Source organism: Staurois parvus, unplaced genomic scaffold (assembly GCF_062004578.1).
Source record: "Staurois parvus isolate SC_StPar_1 unplaced genomic scaffold, SC_StPar_1.0 ptg000307l, whole genome shotgun sequence".
Taxonomy (NCBI): Eukaryota; Metazoa; Chordata; class Amphibia; order Anura; family Ranidae; genus Staurois; species Staurois parvus.
This window is the reverse complement of record NW_028318103.1, coordinates 1,041,509-1,065,134: the sequence shown is the minus strand read 5'-3', so window position 1 is coordinate 1,065,134 and position 23,626 is coordinate 1,041,509. Positions and strand designations below refer to the sequence as shown.

The following is a 23,626-nucleotide window of genomic DNA, read 5'->3' as shown; positions in this document are numbered from 1 at the left end:
AGCCCAGTTGCTCCAGAACTTCATAAATGAGGGGACGCTCTTCTGACTTCCATCATCCAATTATGTACAAGCAAATGTGCTGGTTTTTTTCAAATTCCTTGCATGTGATTGGGTATTCTTTGCAAAGCTTCATATTATTTACTAAGCTGTTAATCAATTTCACATGCAGAGTGCACAGTCTTTTTGCCTTTAGTAAATCAACCCCATTGCTTTTTTTTTGATGGCTATAGTACCTGTGACTACTGGTAGGAAAATAATTAGCACTTTGTAACCTGTGGACACGGCTGAAGATCTGTACAGAAGAGAAGGATATCAGCAGAGTAAACAGAGAGGGAATGTTTTTCATTAGGATATAAATGGAAGAAGAGCAGGTGTGTAATGGAGCGGAGCTCTCCTGGATCGGCCTGTCCTTTTGTGTGGGTACACAGCCTGTTGTGATTTGTAAAGGGGACACGATGCAGGTTCACTTTTCATTGTTTCCACTGAGTGCAATTCCCTAGAACAATGGAAATAAAATGAGGGACGAGGTCGGATGTGTCTCGGCGTGCCATGAAAGATGAGAGGGAGCGTGTGCAATTCTTTATTTTATAGGAACATTTTAACCCTTTTATAGGTGGATCCGTTTTGGATGGTAATTGTTACTTTTCTGTTTTGTTTCAGGGCCAGTTCACACTACATGCGTTTCAGTTGCTTTCTTTCTGCATCCAAAACGCACAGAAAGTAGGTTATTGGTTTGTCAATGTCATAGTTCACATCAGTGCTTGGAGTTGCAGTGCGTTCCGGTTGCAGAAAAAAAAAGTAGAACAGGCTGCATTTTTCCTGTACAGAACTGTACTGCAACGCTCAAAACGCATCAAAAACGCACCGGAACGCACCAAAAACGCATTGGAACACATGTCCCTATTTAAATTGAATGCACTGGAATGCACCAAAAACGCACTGGAACACATGTCGCTATTTAACCGCCTCCTGCCCGCCATATAAGGAAATGACGGACGCAAGGTGGTTCTCTTGTTCTGGGAGGACGTCATATGATGTCCTCCCACTCTAACCGCACATGCGCGGCTCCGGGGGCGCACAGCGTGGGGATCGGTGGTGCACTGTGTCCCTTTGACACAGCGGATCACCGATCAACAGAAAGAGCCGAAGATGTCTCCTCTGTCATATGATCAGCTGTGTCCAATCACAGCTGATCGCATGTAAATAGGGAAATGCCGGTTATCGGCACTTCTCTCCTCACGAGCTGTCATGCTGACAGCTCGAGAGGAGAGCCGGTAATTGGCATTCCTCAGAGGGGACATGTACACTGATCATCAGGGCACTGATAATCAGTGTGCCCTGATGATCAGTGTAGCCCCATCAGTGCCACCTGTCAGTGTCCATCAATGCCAGATGTCAGTGCTCATCAGTGCCACATCAATGCCACATATCAGTGCCTAACAGTGCACATCAATGCCACATATCAGTGCCTAACAGTGCACATCAATGCCACATATCAGTGCCTAACAGTGCACATCAATGCCACATATCAGTGCCCATCTGAGCTGCCTTTCAGCGCCACCTATCAATACCAGTCGGTGCCACCTATCAGTGTTGCCAGTCAGTTCCCCCTATCAGTGCTGCCAATTAGTGCCAGCTATCAGTGCCAGTCAGTTCCGCCTATCACTGTGCATCAGTGCTGCCTATCAGTGCACCTAACAGTGCCAGTCTATCAGTGCCAGTCAGTGCTGCCTATCAGTGCCATATATGAGTGCTGCCTTTCAGTGCCCATCAGTGATGCCTGTCAATGCCCCTCAGTGCCACCTGCCAGTGCCTCCTCATCAATGCCCATCAGTGCCACCTATCAGTGCCCATCAGTGCAGCCTATCAGTGCCCATCACTGCAGCCTCATTGGTGCAGATCAGTGAAGGAGAAAAATCACTTATTTACAAAATTTTATAACAGAAACTAAGAAAAAACATTATTTTTTTTAATTTTCAGTTGTTTTTGGTTTGTTTAGCAAAAATAAAAAACCCAAATGTGATTAAATACCACCAAAAGAAAGCTCTATCTGTCTAAAAAAATGATAAAAATGTCATAAGGGTACAGTGTTGCATGACTGCGCAATTGTCATTGAAAGTGTGACAGAGCTGAAAGCTTAAAATTGTCCTGGGCAGGAAGGGGGTATAAGTGCCCTGTAGGCTAGTGGTTAAAGTGAAGAAAAAGCGAGGGAAAAATTGAACCAAAATGCACCTGAACGCGTCAAAAACACTGGAAAGCGATCATGCAGAAACACATCCAGAACACATCTGGACTGCGTTTCTATGGTGTGAACCGGCCCAGTCTCCAGAATAGAAGAGGTCTCGTGCTCAAGTGGTCTGATCAGTAGAACTGGGCTGAGTTGGTCAGTATGTGAACTGAATGTAACGAGAATCTGTCATGTTGACTAGATGACATAGAAATACCTGCTGTACACGTCATCATTTTACTATCATTTTTACCTGTGTAAAGGGAAGGAAAAGTCTTATAATGGAACTTAAAGTGGTTCCAAAGTCAAAAAATTTTTTTAACCTAATGAATTGGTAAAAAACTGTCTACTACTTGTTCTACCCCCCCCCCCTTCCATCCTAATCACTTTCCTGCCTCCTCTCACAATCCAGCACTGTCCCGCCTGCACTTCCTTTCCTGCAGGCACAGGCCATAGGCTCCTGCTGCTGTCAGTCACTGAGAGGAGGTGGGGCTTACCGGTGCTGTGTGTGTTTATGAATGCACACAGCCTCGATTAGGAGCATGCCTGCACAGGTGCCCCCTCAGCACACGGCTTGTTTGGGGGGCACTCGCAGGAAGGAGGAGTGGAGAGTGCTGGCGGGGGACTCCAGAAAAGAGAGGTAAGGGACTGCTCTGTGCAATACTATCACACAGAGCAGTTTTTGAAAACTGTCAATTTTTATTACAATAAACCAGAAATCACCGCGCAAAAGGAAACAAAAAATTGTGAAAAGAAAAAAGAAAAATTTGTGAAAATGAAAAACCTTTTAAAAAAAGTTTTAAAAAAGGTTAAAATAACTCACATTCTCATAGAGAAAAAGCCAGCATTCAATAATACAGTCCCAGGATCCCGATAGCAGCCGCAGATGCATGGTGACATCACCATCCTCCGTCCCGCCCTATGTGCGTTTCGTCATAAATGACATCATCAGGGGCACAGGGGTGTGCCCGTGATGTCATTTATGACAAAATGCACGTGGGGTGGGATGGAGGATCGTGACATCACCATGGATAAGTGGCCGCTATCAGGATCTCGGGACTGTAATATTGAATGCTGGCTTTTTCTCTATGAGAATGTGAGTTATGTTAACCTTTTTAAACCCTTTTTAAAATAAACTTGATATGTGGATTCGCACTATGTGAACTTTCTTTCTCCCTTCTTTTATCTCTCTGACCATTTATTGGGCACTTGTGAAGTCGCCTGAGGAGCGCTGAGTGTCCATCCATGTGGGGCTTTGGAACCTAGGATCTTCATATAAAGCATGTTTTGACTTCTCTAATGCTGAGAATCACACTCATTGCAGTAAGCACATACATGTGCTGTGGTGGAGGGAGCACTTGGGTGTTTTTATGTCTAGAGAGCACCATTGTTTGAAAATTATTGCACAGTGGTGGATATGTTGCTTTGTATGGACTTTGATTTCATGTTGGACTATTATTTATTTCAATACATTGTTTAATCACTATATTAGCGCGGCATATGCTTTAAATTGTGACAATAGTTATTGAATTTTACACAATGAGTGTAGGGTAGCCGTAAAGAATGAGAAAGAAGAATGAAAGAGTTCTGAGTCATATGTAACCAAGAAGTAGCATAACATGTAGTCACTCAAGTTGAAGCCATTCAGTGCAGAGGTATATAATATAAACAAATTATGATAAAACCGGGAGAAGAGAAAGAAGACTAGATTAGCATGGGGTAAACTTACCTGTTTTTTATTTTAATGGAAAAAATAGCCTTTGCAGTTACTTTAATTTACCCTACCCACTCCCAATTACCTATTATGCTGGGTTAAATGCAAAATACATACTTACCTGTCCGACGGATCCATCATTGTCTTACAGTGATCCACTGTTCAGCTGTCTGTATCTGTGTCCCATGCTGCCATCTTGGTCCTCTTCAGCTGGCTGCCTCCTCCGGGCAGCATGGCCCCCAATGGCACCACTGGCCCTTACCTGTTCTGTGAATGGGCTTCCGTAGCTTTCTGGGATATGTGATGGAGTTTTCCCTGGGGGCTTGGTGAGCATGACACATCATTCTAGCCTAGGCAAAATGGCTCGAGCTGCCAGAAAATAAAAAAGGAAAACAAAAAAACTCCTATTAATATTGCAGAATCATATAGTCAAACGTTATTTGTAGAGTGAAGTTCCACTGTAAGGTTCAGAGGTTGCTCAGGGTTCCTTGAACAATTTCTGCCTCTCAGATAAAGTCTCACTGACACCATTGATTTTTTTAACTATCTGTAAGCCCCAGTTCGCACTAATGCAACATGTCACAGAACTTGCCACTTTGAAGTCGCAGGACAAGTTGCATCCCATGTCTTTCAATGGCCCTGTTCTCAAGTTGCAGCAACTCCAAAAGTTTCCTGCACTATTTTTGTGTGACTTCATGGCGACTTGCATTGACATGTATCATTGAAGTCACACTAAGTGGCAGCAATGAAGTTGCACGGTATAGTCAGACCTCAAAGTCACACGACTTTTGGGTCGCATAAGTGTGAACCAGGGCTAAGGGGATCATTCTTCCCAATGACCACAAGTGTAAGGAACATTTGTCCCATTGACCATCACATGAATGTATCATGAGTTGTAGATATAGTGATTTTTAGCAGGGGTTCCTTGAGACCAGAAAGTTATTTCAAGAGTTCCTGTGTGATGAAAAGGTTGATAAAGGCTGCCCTAGTCGTTCTCATATTCACTCATATTCACTCATTCCTCCAGTTATGGTTCCCATGGTATACAGTACTTGTATTATTCTACACACTCATTGGCCTGGATGGTTGAGGGATTTCAAGGATATCGGAGGGCTGAGCAGAGTGTTCACCGTTATCAGATTAGAACAGTATGGCAGACTCCTCTTTAATAAGATAATTATATATTTAGGTTAAAAAAACACACATCTTTCAAATTTAACCACAATAAAACAACAAAAACCAGTCTTAGCCTCTAGCTGATCCAGAGAAAGGCCACTAAAATTCCTTCTAAAGTTCCAACCAAATGATTTTCTGATTCCAAGAGGCACTTTAACCTCTCAATAGATCAACATTATACAATAATATATTAATATAGCAGTAGCCATTTATATTTTCTGCTGCTGGAATCATGGCCATCCTTTTTATGGAGCTTTTCAGTACGTGAGAATCAACTCCTTACTATGTTCCCAGCTCTTACTGTAAAGAAGCTTTTCTTTTTTATACCAGGGAGGAAGCTTTAGCATTGAGCACCCCTATGTCTCTTTCGGGGTGTTATCTGTGACAGCACTCCCTCTTACAGCCAGTCTGTGTCCACACTGATTATATCAGATAAAGGCAAAGATATTACATGGCTCGGGATGTGCCATAAAAGTTAAAGGAAACCTATCATGGAGGCTGTCTTTACATGGCCATATTAAATGTATGCAAAATCTAATTAGCAGCAAGATCCTGCCTGATAAGTGGTCTGTACTGCATCTTAACTGATATGGATGTACATGCACTTTTGTCTATATGAGTTGAGATGCGTGCCATGTAAAGTCATTCTGCAACTCCACAGCCTACACAGAGTTGATATTTACATCTCAATCTGAATGAGTCATTCATATGACAGTGGCACAGAACTTCCTCTGCTTTCAGTCATTCTGCACATTGCTGGTGTGAACAAGTTCTTACAGTCAACCTGTGGCAAGACTTTGGACATCAAAATATTTGTAACAAGCAGTAAATAAGCATTAAAACAAGTCCTCACTGATCTTTGTAGCTGACGGCATTGTGAAGTAATCCATCCACACAATTCACAGCAGAAATTGTCACTTTGTGAAACTGTTGTTTGTTTGTACCACTTGTGAAATTGTTGTCACTGCATTTCTGAACACTTTTCAGCACCTGGTGTTTGTTTCCATTAAAGAATGGCCAACTTCCAGGTCTCTGCTGCCAGAAAAAAATAAGGCCTCATCCACATGGACTTTGGAGGTGCAGGTAAGCTTTGGCATAAGATCCCAATGTATTCCAGCAGCCTGGGAGCCCATAGAGGAGAATTGCTGTACACTGTTGTACTTGCTTTGCTTTAGACATCAAGATATTTGTAACAAGCAGTGAAGGAACATTAGCCCTCACTAGCCTAACTAGCCCTCACTTATCTCTCTAGCTGCAGGCATTGTAAAGCAATCCATCCTCATATTTCACAGCAGAAATTGTGACTTTGTGAAATTGTTGTCATTCCATTTTTTAACACTTTTTCCCCGTTGTTCCCTGAACACGGAACTTTTGCACTTAATGAATACTTCACAAGCACACATCTTAACTCGCATACAAGCATGTACAACATTCACGCCTGTGGGCGGCCTCAGAAAAACACCATTTTTACACTTACATCCTGCCTGTGCCTCTAAACGTCCATGTCAGTGAGGCTTATGGGGAGAATAGCGGAAATTTCAGTGCCTCTACTGTTAGATTTGAGGATGAATTCCTCCTACAAAGGGCAGTGAGGGCTATAAAAGACACAAATTAATGTTACTCTGTATTAATTAACCTTTTTCCGCCTGTGTAATGCATATATATTTGGCAGCAAGAAGAGTGGGCTTTTATGGCTAGCTGCTATACATACTGTATGTGTCCATGGGGGTATGAGGTTGTGTGCTAAAAAGCAAGTTCACTGGGGCATTCCCAGCACACTGACTGAGCTGTCACCAACAGCTCTCTGTCAAGGCTTCCCACTGGCTCCAAAACATTTGACTGCTGTGAGAGCCAATCACAGTGCTCACATGATATAGAAGTATTGCCACCTCCCAGGTATTAAAGCCTTCCAAACTGGTTGCTGAGAGAGGGAGTTAAGGTGTTAACAAATCCTTAAATAAGTTTTTAAACGCAAGCAGTGTAAGTACCTAATTCTGACTTGGTATCCACATCTTTCAGTCCCTGTACAGCAGAGATCAGACTGGGAGAGGGTAAAGCAATACAAGGGGCCAATCAAATGTGCTGCAGTGCAAGGACCATGCTCATATGAGGGAAGAGCAGAATGACAGAGAGATGAGTTAGCTCATCAGTTGGCTACTTCTTTCATTGTCTAGTCACATCCTGGGGGAGGGAAAAGACCTGCCGGAGTTACCTAACTGCAACAGATTAAAATCAGGTCTTCTCCCTGCCAGACAGTGCTGTGTGGTATAGCAGAGCTGTGTAAATCTAAGGACCAGGGGCGGACTGACCATTTGGGAACTCGGGCACTGCCTGAGGGTCCGGTGTCAGTAGGGGGCCCCATGAGATGCCACTGGTACCTTTCATAGGCTTTTTTGGGTGTGGTTTGAGTGTGAGTGAGGACACATTGGCCCCATGATCCCCTATTGCCCAGGGGCCCCATAAGTTGCCAGTCCGCTCCTGCTAAGGACTGTATGGACAGAAATACATATTCTATGGAAAGTACAGCAGTTCCTTTCTATGTATTTCATCTGTGTATTTAGCTTTTTGTCTGGAGCTCAGCTTTAAATTCCATATGGAGATCACTCATCTGCTGATAGATGAGACCTGTCTGTCTTTGTAATGTTCACTACATGCGCTATATATATTATACTTGTGTGACACCAAACTGAGTCATTCATGGAAAGGGGTGTCAGACCTCCCCGATGGCATCCTGTGTAATAAACAACAACTGGTCCGCTGCCTGATTCATAATACAGATTGCTGGTGGACATGTCCATAGTATGACTGTTGTGATAAAATAAGGAACTGGGACTGTAGGAAGTCCAGATGGGGCCACAAATGTCACCATTCTGACCTTCCCTTTTCTTCGTCTGCCCAACAGATTGTGTGATTCTTCTCACTTCTTAGTTTTTTTAGTTCTGTAGTCGAGGTACAAAGTCAACATGGACTTTCAAAAGACTTCTTACAAGAGCTCAGTTTCTACATCAACTATGAGTCTTTCCAATAAGTGTTCTCCATCTGTATGCATGGTGTCTGATAAATATAAAAAAAGATTTAAGTTGGCCATACACTAATAGAATTTTCGCTCGGCCTGCATGCTGGTTAAAAAAAAAAATAAAATAAAACTGATTCTTCCATCCACGCCAAAAAAGTCCGGATTGATGAATCTTCTGCTGAGACCATTGTATTCTGTCTACAGACACTGGCAGCTATTAGGATACAATGGACACTGCCAAACAGTGACTGCAAGAAATTATTATTATTATTATACAGTATTTATAAAGCGCCAATAGTTCGCTCAGCGCTGTACATTACAAAGGGGGACAGAACATGTGACAGAACAATAACAATACAATGCAAAACATGAGGGGATCGAGGGCCCTGCTCTTTCGAGCTTACAATCTAGGAGGGAGGGGATGGTGGCACAGGAGGAGATAGCTGTGGGGGATGGAGTGGTAGGAAGAGTGGAGGAGGTCGGCAGTTAGCAGGGGGTGGGGTAGGCTTCCCTGAAGAGATGGGTTTTCAGGGTGCTCCTAAAGGAGAGAGGAGTAGGTGATAATCTGATGGGTTGGGGCAGGGAGTTCCAGAGGATGGGTGACACCCTGGAGAAGTCCTGGAGGAGGGCATGGGAGGAGGAGACCAGGGAACTAGAGAGAAGGAGGTCTTGTGAGGAGCGGAGTGTGCGTGCTGGGTGGTACTTGGATATTAGGTCAGTGATGTAGTTCGGGGCAGTGTGGTGGACAGCTTTGTACGTCAGTGTTAGGATTTTGAATTTGATCCATTGCGCAATCGGGGTTGGAGGGAGTTTGAGCAGCGACGAAGTCCCTGCGGGTTATGTCGAGGGGGGATAAGGGGGTAGCTGTGTGAGAGGGGACAGGTTGAGAGGGCGTGTGAGTTGCAGCGATGTCCTTGCGAATTGTGTCAATCTTGTTTTTGAAGTGATTGGCAATCTCAAGGGCAGTGAGTGAGGTGCTGGGTGGAGGTGGGGGTGGAGAGAGTAGAGAGTTGAAGGTGGAGAAGAGTCAGCGAGGATTGGAGGAGAGGGTCTTGAGGGTCAGGAAGTAGGCTTGTTTGGCTGCGTGGAGGGAGGAGGTGTAGGTGTGGAAAGCAGATTTGTAGCGGGTGATCACTGATTACTGTTTGGGTGAAAATTATCTGCCCTGCTCCTTTTATTTTCAGATCAAAAAATGTTGAGTGGTAAACTTAATTAAAAAAAAAATGTTGAGTGGCAGGTTGCCCACAAAGTCACCCACTTCTTAATTTTCAGCCAGTTCATCAGATACTGTCCAAAATTCAGTCAGTGTATGGCCAGCTTTAAGGGCCAGTTCACGCTAGGATTTCAGTGCCTTCCCATGCAGTGTGTTTTGACAGCCCAGTCATTTGAATGGGCTGCAAAATGCACTGGACTGTGCTAAAAATAATGCTTGCACTACTTTTAAAATGCACTGCATCACTGCAGTACCATGCAATTTAGTGCCCACAAACGCACTGCATTTGGGGTGATGTTAACACCACATTGACCCTGGCAAGCAAATCGCAAGGGCAGCACAGTAACCTGTGCTGGAAATGTGCATGGCATGTGTCTTTCCTGCACTGCATTCTAGAATTAACCAGCCCCAAAGGACCTGTTTACCTGTTTTTTTCCCCAGCCCCCTTAATACATTAACGCATTGAACCTAACACCTGCTTACCTGTTTGCAGCCGTGACCTTATTGGGGGAGAGGGGGGCGGGGGATAACGCATGTCCAGTAATGTCCCAAAGACTTAGATGAGCCATACCCATACTGTATGAGCAACATCCCATTCAAGTCTTCATCTAGACACAGAGTGTAGGTGACAGAAAAGAGTACCTGTGATCTGCAGGAGGATATCCATAGGAAAGTAGCATTATCCAGAAACAATTTGAGGTCGGGGCAGCAAATACAACGTTATTCAGAAACAGTCTGAGGTCAAAGGCAGGCAGCAGTCAGGAGGAATCCAACAGCTGGGCAAAGGCAAATCCAACATCTGGGCAAAGGCAAATCCAACATCTGGGCAAAGGCAAATCCAACAGCTGGACAAAGGCAAATCCAACAGCTGGACAAAGACGAATCCAACAATTAGACAAAGGAGAATCCAATGACTGGACAAAGGAGAATCCAACAATTAGACAAAGGAGAATCCAACAACTGGGCAAAGAAGAATCCAACAACTGGACAATGGCGAATCCAACAACTGGAAAATGGCGAATCCAACAACTGGGCAAAGAAGAATCAAACAACTGGGCAAAGGAGAATCCAACAACTGGACAAAGGAGAATCCAACAACTGGAGAAAGGAGAATCCAACTTTTGGACAAAGGAGAGTCCAACAATTAGACAAAGGAGAATCCATCAATTAGACAAAGGCGAATCAAGCAACTGGACAAAGGCGAATCCAACTATTAGACAAAAGAGAATACAACTGGGCCAATGAGAATCCAACAACTGGGCAAAGGTATATCCAACAACTATGCAAAGGAGAATCCAAAAACTGGACAAAGGAGAATCCAACAACTGAACAAAGGAGAATCCAACAACTGAACAAAGGAGAATCCAACAATTGAACAAAGGAGAATTCAACAATTGAACAAAGGAGAATTCAACAACTAGACACAGGAGAATCCAACAAGTAGGCTAAGGTGAATCTAACAACGAGACAAAGAGGTATCCAACAACTGGGCAAAGGAAAACAACAACTTGACAAATGAGAATCCAACAACTTGCAAAAAGAAAATCCAGTCATTGAACAAAGGCGAATCCAACAGCTTGAGAAAGGAGAATCCAACAACTAGCCAAAAGCAAATCCAACAACTAGAGAAAGGAGAATTCAGTAACTAAGTAAAGGGAATTCAACAAATAGGCAGGTAGCAAAATGCTACGGCAGGCTCAGAGTCCTGGGCTTGTAATGCTCAAACAGACCACAGCCTATCAGGCCTGGAATGAAACAGGCAGTGCCTAACAACTGGGACACTGTGCATGAGGTGCATTGGTGCCAGCCAATGGGAGCAGAAGAGGCACTGTCAAGGGTAAAGGGCCTGTCCACAGCAGTGGATGAATTGGCTGGAAAGAAGATAGCGATTGCTGCCAGATAATAGAAGCAGGGGATGGCATTCCATTGCTGTTTTAGAAGCAGGCTGGGGCAGGCTGGCAGAGAGCAGAGTAGGATCATGAGCATGAGCATTTCCTACTCTGGCTTTAGACATACTTTACAGTACAAATTAATTTGTATAGAAGATATTTCAGTTTTATAAAATGTGTTCCTTTAACAGAGGGAGTTCTGAAGACTGTTGTTTTTCATTCCTTATCAGCAATGTTTGATTGCACCATTTGGCCCTAAAGTTGATTTGGCCATACAAGCTTGAATTTCAGCTGATTCCTGAGAATAAAAAGAGCTGGGCAGAAAGAAATACTCTTCTATTCAAATATGTATTCTAAACTCAGAAAAGTCCATTCTATTGCTCTCAGGCTCCACATCTCCAAATTCCTTTTTTTGATGCTGTGATCTGACTTCCTGTTAGAGGGTGGTTATGTACAGTGGGGATCGAAAGTTTGGGCACCCCAGCTAAAAATTTGTATTAATGTGCATAAAGAAGCCAAGGAAAGATGGAAAAATCTCCAAAAGGCATCAAATTACAGATTAGACATTCTTATAATATGTCAACAAAAGTTAGATTTTATTTCCATCATTTACACTTTCAAAATAACAGAAAACAAAAAAATGGCGTCTGCAAAAGTTTGGGCACCCTGCAGAGTTAATATCTTGTACTGCCCCCTTTGGCAAGTATCACAGCTTGTAAAGCTTTTTGTATCCAGCCAAGAGTCTTTCAATTCTTCTTTGAGGTATCTTTGCCCATTCTTCCTTACAAAAGTCTTCCAGTTCTTTGAGATTTCTGGGCTGTCTGTCACGCACTGCTCTTTTACAGTCTATCCATAGATTTTCAATTATGTTGAGGTCAGGAGATTGTGAAGGCCATGGCAAAACCTTCAGTTTACGCCTCTTGATGTAATCCCCCGTGGATTTCGAGGTGTGTTTAGGATCATTATCCATTTGTAGAAGCCATCCTCTCTTTAACTTCAGCTTTTTCACAGATGGCATCAAGTTACCATCCAAAATTTGCTGAAATTTTATTGAATCCATTTTTCCTTCTACTCGTGAGATGTTCCCTGTGCCACTGGCTGCAACACAACCCCAAAGCATGATTGATCCAACCCCATGCTTAACAGTTGGACAGAGGTTATTTTCATTAAATTCTGTGCCCCTTCTTCTCCAAACGTACCTTTGCTCATTCCGGCCAAAAAGTTCAATTTTAACCTCATCGGTCCACAGAACCTGTTTCCAAAATGCATAAGGCTTGTCTATATGTTCATTTGCAAAGTTCAAACGATGATTTTTGTGGTGAGGACGTAGAAGAGGTTTTCTTCTGATGACTCTTCCATGAAGACCATATTTGTACAAGTATCTCTTTATAGTGGAATAGTGTACCACAACTCCAGTGTCTGCCAGATCTTTCTGGAGGGATCGTGCAGTCAAACGTGGGTTTTGAATTGTTTTTCTCACAATCCTGCGAGCTGTTCTGTCTGATATTTTTCTTGGTCTTCCAGATCTTGCTTTAACTTCAACTGTTCCTGATGACTGCCATTTCTTAATTACATTCCGAACAGAGGATATTGACATCTGAAAACGCTTTGCTATCTTCTTATAGCCTTCTCCAGCTTTGTGAGCGTCAACTATTATCAGTTTCAGTTTTCTAGACAACTGCTTAGAAGAACCCATGGTGCTGATTGTTGGGGCAAGGTCAGATCAGTCTGGGCATTTAAAACCTTTGAGATTGACATCACCTGGTCTTCCCAGACGATGATTGAGAACAATCCATGACACTGGCAGGTCTCAGCTTGGCAAAGGGGGCAGTGCATGCTATAAATTCTGCAGGGTGCCCAAACTTTTGCAGACGCCATTTTTTTGTTTTCTGTTATTTTGAAAGTGTAAATGATGGAAATAAAATCTAACTTTTGTTGACATATTATAAGAATGTCTAATCTGTAATTTGATGCCTTTTTGGAGATTTTTCCATCTTTCCTTGGCTTCTTTATGCACATTAATACAAATTTTTAGCTGGGGTGCCCAAACTTTCGATCCCCACTATATGTTCTCTGTGATCCTACTGTATGAAGGGACATAGCCACTTTCTCTTGCTCTCTGCCAAGATGGACTATGGAGATTTGTACTGTGCATAGAGCAGTGTACATGACCGCAACTAACGTGCAATGCTGGTTCCAAACGAAAGGAAGTGAGGGGGGGAAAAGAGAGGTTCAAGAACTTACAAAGAGGCAGAACATTTTTTATGAAATATAGATTACAGGGCCATTAAATAGTAGATGTGTCTGGATTATACACTGCTCAAAAAAAATGAAAGGAACACTTTGAAACACATCGGATCTCAGTGGGAGAAATCTCATGCTGGATATCTATACTGATATGGACTGGTTAATCTGTTAGGAATGTAAGCATGCCCCATCGTTTGATGGAAATGAAAATTATCAACCTACAGAGGACTGACTTCAAAGACACCCTGAAAATCAAAGTGAAAACATTATGCAGCAGGCTAGTCCATTTTGCTGAAATTTCATTGCAGCAACTCAAAGTGGTCCTCAGTTTGTATGGCCCCCACGTGCTTGTATGCATGCCTGGCAATGTCAAGGCATGCTCCTAATGGGATGACGGATGGGATCCTGGGGTATTTCCTCCCAGATCTGGACCAGGGCATCACTGAGCTCCTGGATAGTCTGAGATGCAACCTGGTGGCGTCACATGGACCGAGTCATGATATCCCAGAGGTGTTCTATTAGATTTAGGTCAGGCGAGTGCCATTCAATGATATAAATTCCTTCATCCTCCAGGAACTGCCTGCATCCTGTCACCACATGAGGCCGGGCATTGTCGTGCATTAGGAGGAACCCACTGCACCAGCGTAGGGTCTGACAATGGATCCAAGGATTTCATCCCGATACCTAATGGCAGTCAGGGTGCCATTGTCTAGCCTGTAGAGGTCTGTGCGTTCCTCCATGGATATGCCTTCCCAGACCATCACTGACCCACCACCAAAACGGTTATGCTGAATGATGGTACAGGCAGCATAACGTTCTCCGTGGCTTCTCCAGACCCTTTCACATCTGTTACATGTGCTCGGGGGTGAACCTGCTCTCATCTGTGAAAAGCACACTGTGACAGTGGCGGACCTGCCAATTCAGGTGTTCAATGGCAAATGCCTATCGAGCTCTATGGTGCCAGGCAGTGAGCACAGGGCCCACTAGAGGATGTCAGGCCCTCAGGCCATTCTCATGAAGTCTGTTTCTGATTGTTTGGTCAGAGACATTCACACCAGTGGCCTGGTGGAGGTCATTTTGTAGGGATCTGGCAGTGCTCATCCTGTTACTCCTTGCACGAAGGAGCAGATGCCAGTCCTGCTGATGGGTTAAGGACCTTCTATTGCCCTGTCCAGCTCTCCTAGAGTAATAGCTTGTCTCCTGGAATCTCCTCCATGCTCTTGAGACTGTGCTGGGAGACACAGCAAACTTTCTGGCAATGGCACGTATTGATGTGCCATCCTGGAGGAGTTGGACTGCCTGTAGTGTCCAGGTATCGCCTCAGGCTACCAATAGTGACACTGACCCTAGCCAAATGCAAAACTAGTGAAAGACAGAAAAGATGAGTAGGGAGAAAAATGTCAGTGGCCTCCACCTGTAAAGCCATTCCTGTTTTGGGGGTTGTCTCATTATTGCCCATCCAGTGCACCTGTTGTTATTTTCATTAACACCAAAGCAGCTGAAACTGATTAACAACTCCCTCTGCTACTTAACTGACCAGATCAATATCCCAGGAGTTTATTTGACTTGATGCTATACTCTGATTAAAAAGTGTTCCTTAATTTTATTGAGCAGTATATTTAGAGAACAAAGCCATTGCTTAGTGTCAGTTGGACTCTGGTGGTGCTTTATGTAGCGGCTGCACATTCATCTCTGTGGTTCGTCTTCATGAGAATGCTTCATTTTATTCTTCCTGGAATGAGTGCAGCATTTCCCTTGTACAGAGAAGTTGCAGTGTGTGAAATGCGCCCTGGGTTATACAGGTTTTACGGATGACGTCTTATGGATCTCCTCATCTGAGATGACACACAGACGCTTCCAGAGTGACTGTTCCTGGGTGTCGGAGAATAAAAGAACAGGAAGTGCTCACATTCCACACTCCGGCATCTCATTATCTGGGGTGACCGATTCACCGACACGCGTCTGTACAATCTGTTATTAATCTCACCACTTTTCTCATTCTTACAGCAGTCACGTGGCATATACAGTATTTCTATAGATTTCCTTCCAGATCTGCTGGATTTCGGTCATTTCCACTTTTAAAGGAAAGTATAGTCAATTTTCTGTTCTTATTGTAGTCCAAAGCCGGCCCTACATGGAATCGAAATTTGGCTGGTTCAGCTGAAGCCGGTTGAACGTTAATCCATGTATGAGAGGCTGGTTGTACACATCTATTGATTCATCAGCCTATTGTTTTTTTCCGAACAATCAACAACGCCGGCTATAGCCACCAACACTGATCATTGTGTTCTGCCGCGGGGGGGGGAATCTCACTGCTGTCAGAATACAATAGTTCAATGATTTGATGTGAATGGGGGAATCAGTTAATTATTTTTGTTCAACCCAATGATTGAGCAAAAAAAAAATGAATCATGCATGGCCTGCCTTAGTCTACTTTTTAAAAACAAATAAAAAGCCCATCATTGACATAATAATAAATGTTGTCCTCACTGCAATACTTAAAGTTGTGGCAGCACCCAAATATTGTAGAGTTCCCATTAAGTTTTAACAATTTTAACAGCATCGGTTTGCAAAACAAGGTCATCAGCTCACTTCCCCCTCCCTTATTTCCTGTTAAATAATGTGCTCCAGTCTGTAGTTGGCACCCTTATTTTCAGCTGAAGATAATTTATCTAGCAAGGCCATATTCTGCACTGCTTAGAAAGTCTTTTAAATGTACAGAAAGTGAAAGAGGAAATATATGCATTGTGATGTAATTGCTGATATATATACCCTGTAAGATGCTTTTTCAAGGCACTTAGCTTTGCAGACGTTAGTCTGGCTAGGTCACCAGCTGGTTAATAAAGTTTGTTTTCTTCAAGTTCGTGTCCGGAGTTATACCTGGAATTCCCAAAGTTGCCATTACAAAGTGACACTAGTAGTAGATATAGATGTGCGTCTAAATCTACCTCTCCTCTGAAGCCCAATCCGCATTTGGATCACGCTTCAGAGGTGATTGACAGGTGATGTGATGCCTCTTCACCGCCTGTTTTAACCCTATTTTTGCTGACAAACACACCTCAACAGCCTGCACTGCACGTGGTTGTGGAGTGTATGTGGTACTCCCCCATTGGCTTGAATTTGTCGCTACATGTCGGGTAGATTTTTCCATGGCAGTGAAGTGAAGCATCATGACTGCCACATGTAGACACCCCCGTTCTCTACCTATTACAGCTAGAAACACAGCTCAACCACACATTTTTACCACCCCTCAAATGCACGTCTAAATGTAGCCTATATGATATCTGTATTTTGTAAAGATAGTCCATACTCTTCCATACTTTATAGCCCTGGAATCTATTTTTCAAGAAATTGTTTTTTACTTTGTTTTTTCTGCCTCCTTGTAATGTCTGTTGTGAACTCCCAAACCTCTTCTTTTCTTTTTCACTTCCGTTTGTTTGGATTGAGCACTGCATGTTAGTTGCAGTCATGTAAACTGCTCTGTGCACGCTACAAATCCCATAATTCACAGTCCATCTCAAGAGTGAGCAAGAGAGGACGACTACAGCATACAGCAGGACCATGGAGAACAAACGTAGCCACCCTCTAACAGTGAAGTTGGATCACAGCAGCAAAAAGAGGAATTTGGAAATTTGAAGGCATTTTTGATGCGACGTTCACATTTTTACATGCCTGCCTGTCCATATTTTTGCTGTAATATGAATTATAGAGATTTCTAATCTTGACCGGAGCTTCTTGTTGGCTGTGTCTTGGCGCCAAAAAGTACAAGTCCTCACCCCACTTCTTGTAGGATAGAACAGTAACCCAACTGCTGTAACCGTCTACCTCTGGCATATTATGTGAATGTATGAATGTGAATTAGGGACCTTAGATTGTACACCCCCTGAGGGCTAGGGAACTGATGTGAATGTACAATATATATATGTAAAGCGTTGTGTAAAATTGATGGCGCTATATAAGTATGTGAAATAATAATAGTAATCTTATGCCCACTCCTTGCCAGAGGCCTCCCACAACATCCCTGGCGATTAGCCTTGAAATTCCGAGGAAAGAAATGTCCACATAAGAGATTTGGTTTCCACACTGTACTGGTGTACAGAAGATGACAAATCACAGTCACATCACATAGACATATTATCTGGGGGACACTTGACAGTACTTTGTCAATCACATACTGTATAGGGGACGGTCCGCAGCAGTCACATGTGAAAGCTGCATATAACACTTCACCCTTCAGCCATCTTCCATTTTCACAGTCTTTCTCCTTTCCAGGATCATTAGTTCTTACTCAAAGGGCTCTGGATAGCATTAGACTATCTTTGTCCAGCTCACGACTCCCTGTTTGTTTTTCCAAAGACAGTCACTGTATTCACCTCTGGCTTGGACACACCTCTCCTATGTCCTCCAGGGGGATAGGCTCACATCAACGAACACTTGGCATGGCCTGAAAGGCCTTGGCAACCTGCTCCATAAGAGACAGGATGACTACAGCCAGCTATTCTGGGTGTAGAACTATCTCACCCAGCCCTGTCCAGGGCTTAGCTACTACCTGAATACATCTGCATACTGTGAGGTATTTGGCTCCCCCATCTGCACTAAGGCTTCTCCCAACCTGGCTTATATATGGACTCTAACTCACCCATGACATCACTACAGGAGGGCTCTAACTAAAAGGGACCTAGCACCTGATTACACTATTCTCTGGTACCACACACTTTTCTAGGACAGAGCCACCTAGCGGCAGACTAGCTAACTGCACCTGCTTACAGGGTGAACAAGTGACTAATGCTGGTCGTAGGTGGATTGAAAGTTGGTTGGTTCAGCAGAAATCAGCTGAATTTCGAACCATCTATGGCTGGTCCTGTTAGAGAGAATTTGATCTAACAATTGGCTTCTCTCAAACTGGAATGTTGGAAAACTTTAATTAGATCAGCTCTGTAGTGAATAATATGCAGCGCTGATCAGTGTATTCTGACAGTGGAGGAGTCGCCACTGTCAAAATACAACAATAGGGCACCACGGAGGATTCTTCCAGGCACCTCAGTTCTATGGATGGAGGAATCCAATTTTTTTTTTTTTACTTATCAGCAGGCTGGTTGATATAAAATCCATCTATGGCCAGCTTAACTGGAACTTGCTTCCTTCTAGATCAGGGGTCTCCAACCTGTGGCCCAAGGGCTTTATCCAGCCCTTGGGGCACTATTGCTCCCAATGATATGAGGCACAATTCCTCCCACTGATACCAATGATATGAGGCACTATTCCTCCCACTGATACCAATGATATGAGGCACTATTCCTCCCACTGATACCAATGATATGAGGCACTATTCCTCCCACTGATACCAATGATATGGTGTATTTCTTCCATTAAGACCAATGATGGTGTACTATACCTCCCACTGATACCAATGATTTGAGGCACTATTCCTCCCACTGATACCAATGATGGGGCACTATTCCTCCCACTGATACTAATGATATGGTGTATTTCTTCCATTAAGACCAATGATGGCGTACTATACCTCCCATTGATACCAATGATTTGAGGCACTATTCCTCCCACTCATTCCAATGATATGAGGCACTATTCCTCCCACTGATACCAATGATATGGTGTATTTCTTCCACTAAGACCAATGATGGTGTACTATTCCTCCCACTGATACCAATGATATGAGGCACTATTCCTCCCACTGATACCAATGATATGAGGCACTATTCCTCCCACTGATACCAATGATGGGGCTTTACTCTTTCCCCTACTGACCCCTAGGCCATCTGTATTCTCACTGATGCTGTTTCCGGGACATTTTCTACCCAAGCTGGCCACAGTCCGGCCCCCCTAAAGTCTGCAGGACAATAAACTGGCCCATTATTTGAAAGGTTTGAAGACCCCTGTTCCAGATTAAAGCCCAGCAGTAGGTTTGCCCTGTAGATGAAAGGTGACAATGTCTCTTTAAAGGACAACTGCACTGCTCTGAATGACATCAGAGCCGCAATAAATAAATACATTTTCCATTGACCAGAATGACCTTTTCTGTTTCCTGGCGAGGGCAAAGTCTTGCAATATCACTTCTCTTTATTGGATATATTTAGAGAAGTGCGTCTGTCTAAAAAGAACAAGGAAGCCTTTGTGGATTGCATTAAGTACGTTGTTTATATAAACCCAATTATTACAAATCTTATAAAAGCTTTAACACATTGTAACAATGTAATTTTAAAAGTTTATATATATATATTTAAATCTACAGCTTCCATTAAAATAAAACCTGCTGATCCTGCCATGAAAGTTCTTCCTGTTACAGGGTGACAACGTTTCGTCCCAGTCACCCTGCTTTGCTCCTGCAAGGTCACCTTTTCACATGGGCTTCTAATGGAGACTACATTTTTTATGATATTTGGTGCTTTAACAAATTAGATGGTATTTAGTTATGGTACGCTGTATAATATACAAATAATAGCCCAGTGTGTAGCAAATATATTGACCCCTTTTTTTCCTTTTCTTTCTCTTTAAACTTTATGTTAAACTCTGGTTTAAAAAAGAAAAAAAAGTACCAGTGACCTGGTGCGTGCCAGTGCAGGTAAACTCATTGCATTTGCGACCTGCGGTTGGGGTGTTGTTAACTTTCTATTGACACTCGTTGCAGATTGCAGATGGAGTGCGCTTTGCATGCAGTCCGAATCACACAGGAACCCATGGCGAGTTCCTGTGCGGTTCATGCGTGGGCATGCTGTGAACCAGCCCTGTAGGGACAGTATAGAGCTCAGTGCGTATGTGATGGTGACCTTGCCGGCTGCAGAAGTAGTGAAGATCTCCTAAATCATGCATGATTAGCAGATAGTCCTTGTACCCAGGTAAGATTTATTATAAGGTGACATGTAGGTACAAGTCAGCTTGTGGTGTTTATTACCACTTTCAGATCCCAATCACACCAGCACCTGCAAATCGCATGGCAAGTCGCACCATATTGTCCACAATTACAGCAGTCATATTGGTGCGATTCTGACTTGGTCAGATTTCTAAAGTAGTGCGTGCATTACTTTAGGTGCGACTTTCGTAGACATCTGTGTCTTGCAAGCCGCAGGTGTCGTGCAAGTCGCACCTCAAATCAGAATACCATCCAAATTTGAAATTGTGCGACTTCACTGAAAGTGGCACAATTTCAAAGTGGGATCGGTGTGACCGGGGTGTAATTGAACAAGCTAAAGTTAGAAGCAGACTGTCTGTCATGTACAGCTGCAGCAGATTTTGCACTCTCCAGTTTTAGGCCCAATTCACAGCAGTGCGTTGATCTGCTTTTTAGCGCAGCTGTAAAACGCAGATCACCAGAAGGACATCAGAAAAACAATAATTTCCAATGTGTCCTGTTCACCGTAAAGCTAAAATGCATCATGTATTTTATTTTTATTTATTTCAGGTACTTATATAGCGCCATCAACTTACGCAGCGCTTTACATATATATTGTACATTCACATCAGTCCCTAACCCTCAAGGGGTGTACAATCTAAGGTCCCTAACTCACATTCATACATACACATACTAGGGACAATTTAGACAGGATCCAATTCGCCTACCAGCATGTCTTTGGAGTGTGGGAGGAAACCAACTCCTATCTAACCAAAAAGCTACATAAAGTTTTAGGTGGACTGATTCTATAAACTAGATATCAAGGACATTACTCCCCTCTAATATCACCAGAAATCTTGTACTTGGCATTTATTTATTTATTTCAGGTACTTATATAGCGCTGTCAATTTACATAGCACTTTACATATATATTGTACATTCACATCAGTCCCTAACCCTCAAGGGGTGTACAATCTAAGGTCCCCCTAACTCACATACATACATATACAAGGGCCAATTTAGACAGGATCCAAATAACCTACCAGCATGTCTTTGGGGGTGGAAGGAAACCGGAGTACCTGAAAGAAACCCACGTAGGCACAGGGAGAACATGAAAACTCCAGGCAGGTGGTGCCATGGCTGGTATTCCAACCAACAACCCTAGTACTGCCAGGCGGAAGTGCTAACCATTTCACCACTGTGTATGCATTTTATAGAAACGCATCGGATGTAAGCAGATGCAAGCGGATGCCAACACAATGCATAGGATAGCCTGTGAAAATACAGCACGCTTTATTGCACGCTAAAATGTATGTCAACGGACTTCAAAAATGGATGTCAACGGATGTCAACGAGTGACTAAAATGGCTGAACGTGTACATCAATTTTCTATACATTTTACTGCAAGTCAGTGTGAAGTAGCCCTTAGTAAATCAACCCCTTTATGTCACTTTAAGGGTTCGGTTACACCACAATCCCCATGTTCAGTGTGCATTTATTTCTTTATTTCAGGAACTTATGGATCGCCGTCAATTTATGTAGCGCTTTACGTATATATATTTTACATTCACATCAGTCCCTAACCCTCAAGGGGTGTACAATCTAAGGTCCCTAACTCACATTCATACATACACATACTAGGGCCAATTTAGACAGGAGCCAATTCACCTACCAGCATGTCTTTGGAGTGTGGGAGGAACCCAGAGTACCTTGAGGAAACCCACACAGGCACAGGGAGAACATGCAAACTCCAGGCAGGTGGTGTATTATTATTATTATACAGTATTTATAAAGCGCCGATAGTTCGCTCAGCGCTGTACATTACAAAGGGGGACAGAACATGTGACAGAACAATAACAATACAATACAAAACATGAGGGGATTGAGGGCCGTGCTCTTTCGAGTTTACAATCTAGGAGGGAGGGGATAGTGGTACAGGAGGAGATAGCTGTGGGGGACGGAGTGGTAGGAAGAATGGAGGAGGTCGGCAAGTTAGCAGGGGGTGGGGTAGGCTTCCCTGAAGAGATGGGTTTTCAGGGTGCACCTAAAGGAGAAGAGAGTAGGTGATAATCTGATGGGTTGGGGCAGGGAGTTCCAGAGGATGGGTGACACCCTGAAAAAGTCCTGGAGGAGGGCATGGGAGGAGGAGACCAGGGAACTAGAGAGAAGGAGGTCTTGTGAGGAGCGGAGTGTGCGTGTTGGGTGGTACTTGGATATTAGGTCAGTGATGTAGTTCGGGGCAGTATGGTGGACAGCTTTGTACGTCAGTGTTAGGATTTTGAATTTGATCCGTTGCGCAATCGGAAGCCAGTGGAGGGATTGGCAGAGGGGGGTGGCGGAGATGGAGCGGTTGGAAAGTTGAATGAGTCTGGAAGCCGTATTTAGGATGGACTGAAGCGGGGATAGCCAGCGGCGAGGCAGGCCAGTGAGGAGGGAGTTGCAGTAGTCGAGTCGTGATATGATGAGGGAGTGGATGAGCTGTTTAGTGGTTTCTGGGGTTGCATGTATGCATTTATAAAGCTTTAGGGGTTTGTGGTGGGGTTTTTTTGCATTTTTTTTAATGAGTTGCATTTGCAGTGCGTTGACATGCTTTCTGGTACTTTTATGTACAATAAAAAGGAGCATGCTGTACTTTTTTAAATCATGAAAACAAGGCTCATTGAAATGCATATGCATTCACACTACATTTAAAAAAAATTTTCAAGCCCTTAATCATGTTGAAAAGGTGGATTGAGTGGTCCTGGACTAAAGATGTGGTTGTTTTGCTGTTTACATGTAAATGTTTGCGGTGTAGTGTGATTACTTTGGATGCCTTCCATGTTTACATAACAATATTGCCACTTGTACCCATTACTTGTTGCTCCATTGATTAGATAATAGTTCATCTATTCCTCCACTGTGCTCCCAGTATACCAATATTTGTATAGGTGGTGATCTCCTCCGGATTGTTCTGCTACAGAGCATACAACTCCATACAACTCCATGTACAATTCCAAAGCAAACAAAACTACTGCTACCCTCGGTTCACATCTCTGCGTGTCGGGAATGTGCGCTTTGCCGGCATCCAGAGAAATGTGCTTTACTTCGGCAAATATGCGGGGGTACCCTTAATTGTTCATTGGACCCCTAAGCATCTCTGAACAAAACGGGGTTCGGTTCAGCGCATTGGAAAAGAGTTAGGAAGTTCTTTTTCCGCAATTCTCGCATGTAGGCCAGGCCACTGAAGTGAGTGGGCTACCCTGCAAGCAATGTGCGGGGACACGCATAAAATGGAGTCACGCATGCAGTAATGTG

General features: G+C 43.4%; 1 protein-coding gene across 1 annotated transcript in view; it reads left to right on the top strand.

Moving 5' to 3' along the window:
* ENTPD1 (ectonucleoside triphosphate diphosphohydrolase 1) overlaps nucleotides 1-23,626 on the top strand; it is a 144,946-nt gene that overhangs the window by 13,997 nt on the left and 107,323 nt on the right. The gene's annotated exons all lie outside the window — the stretch shown is intronic.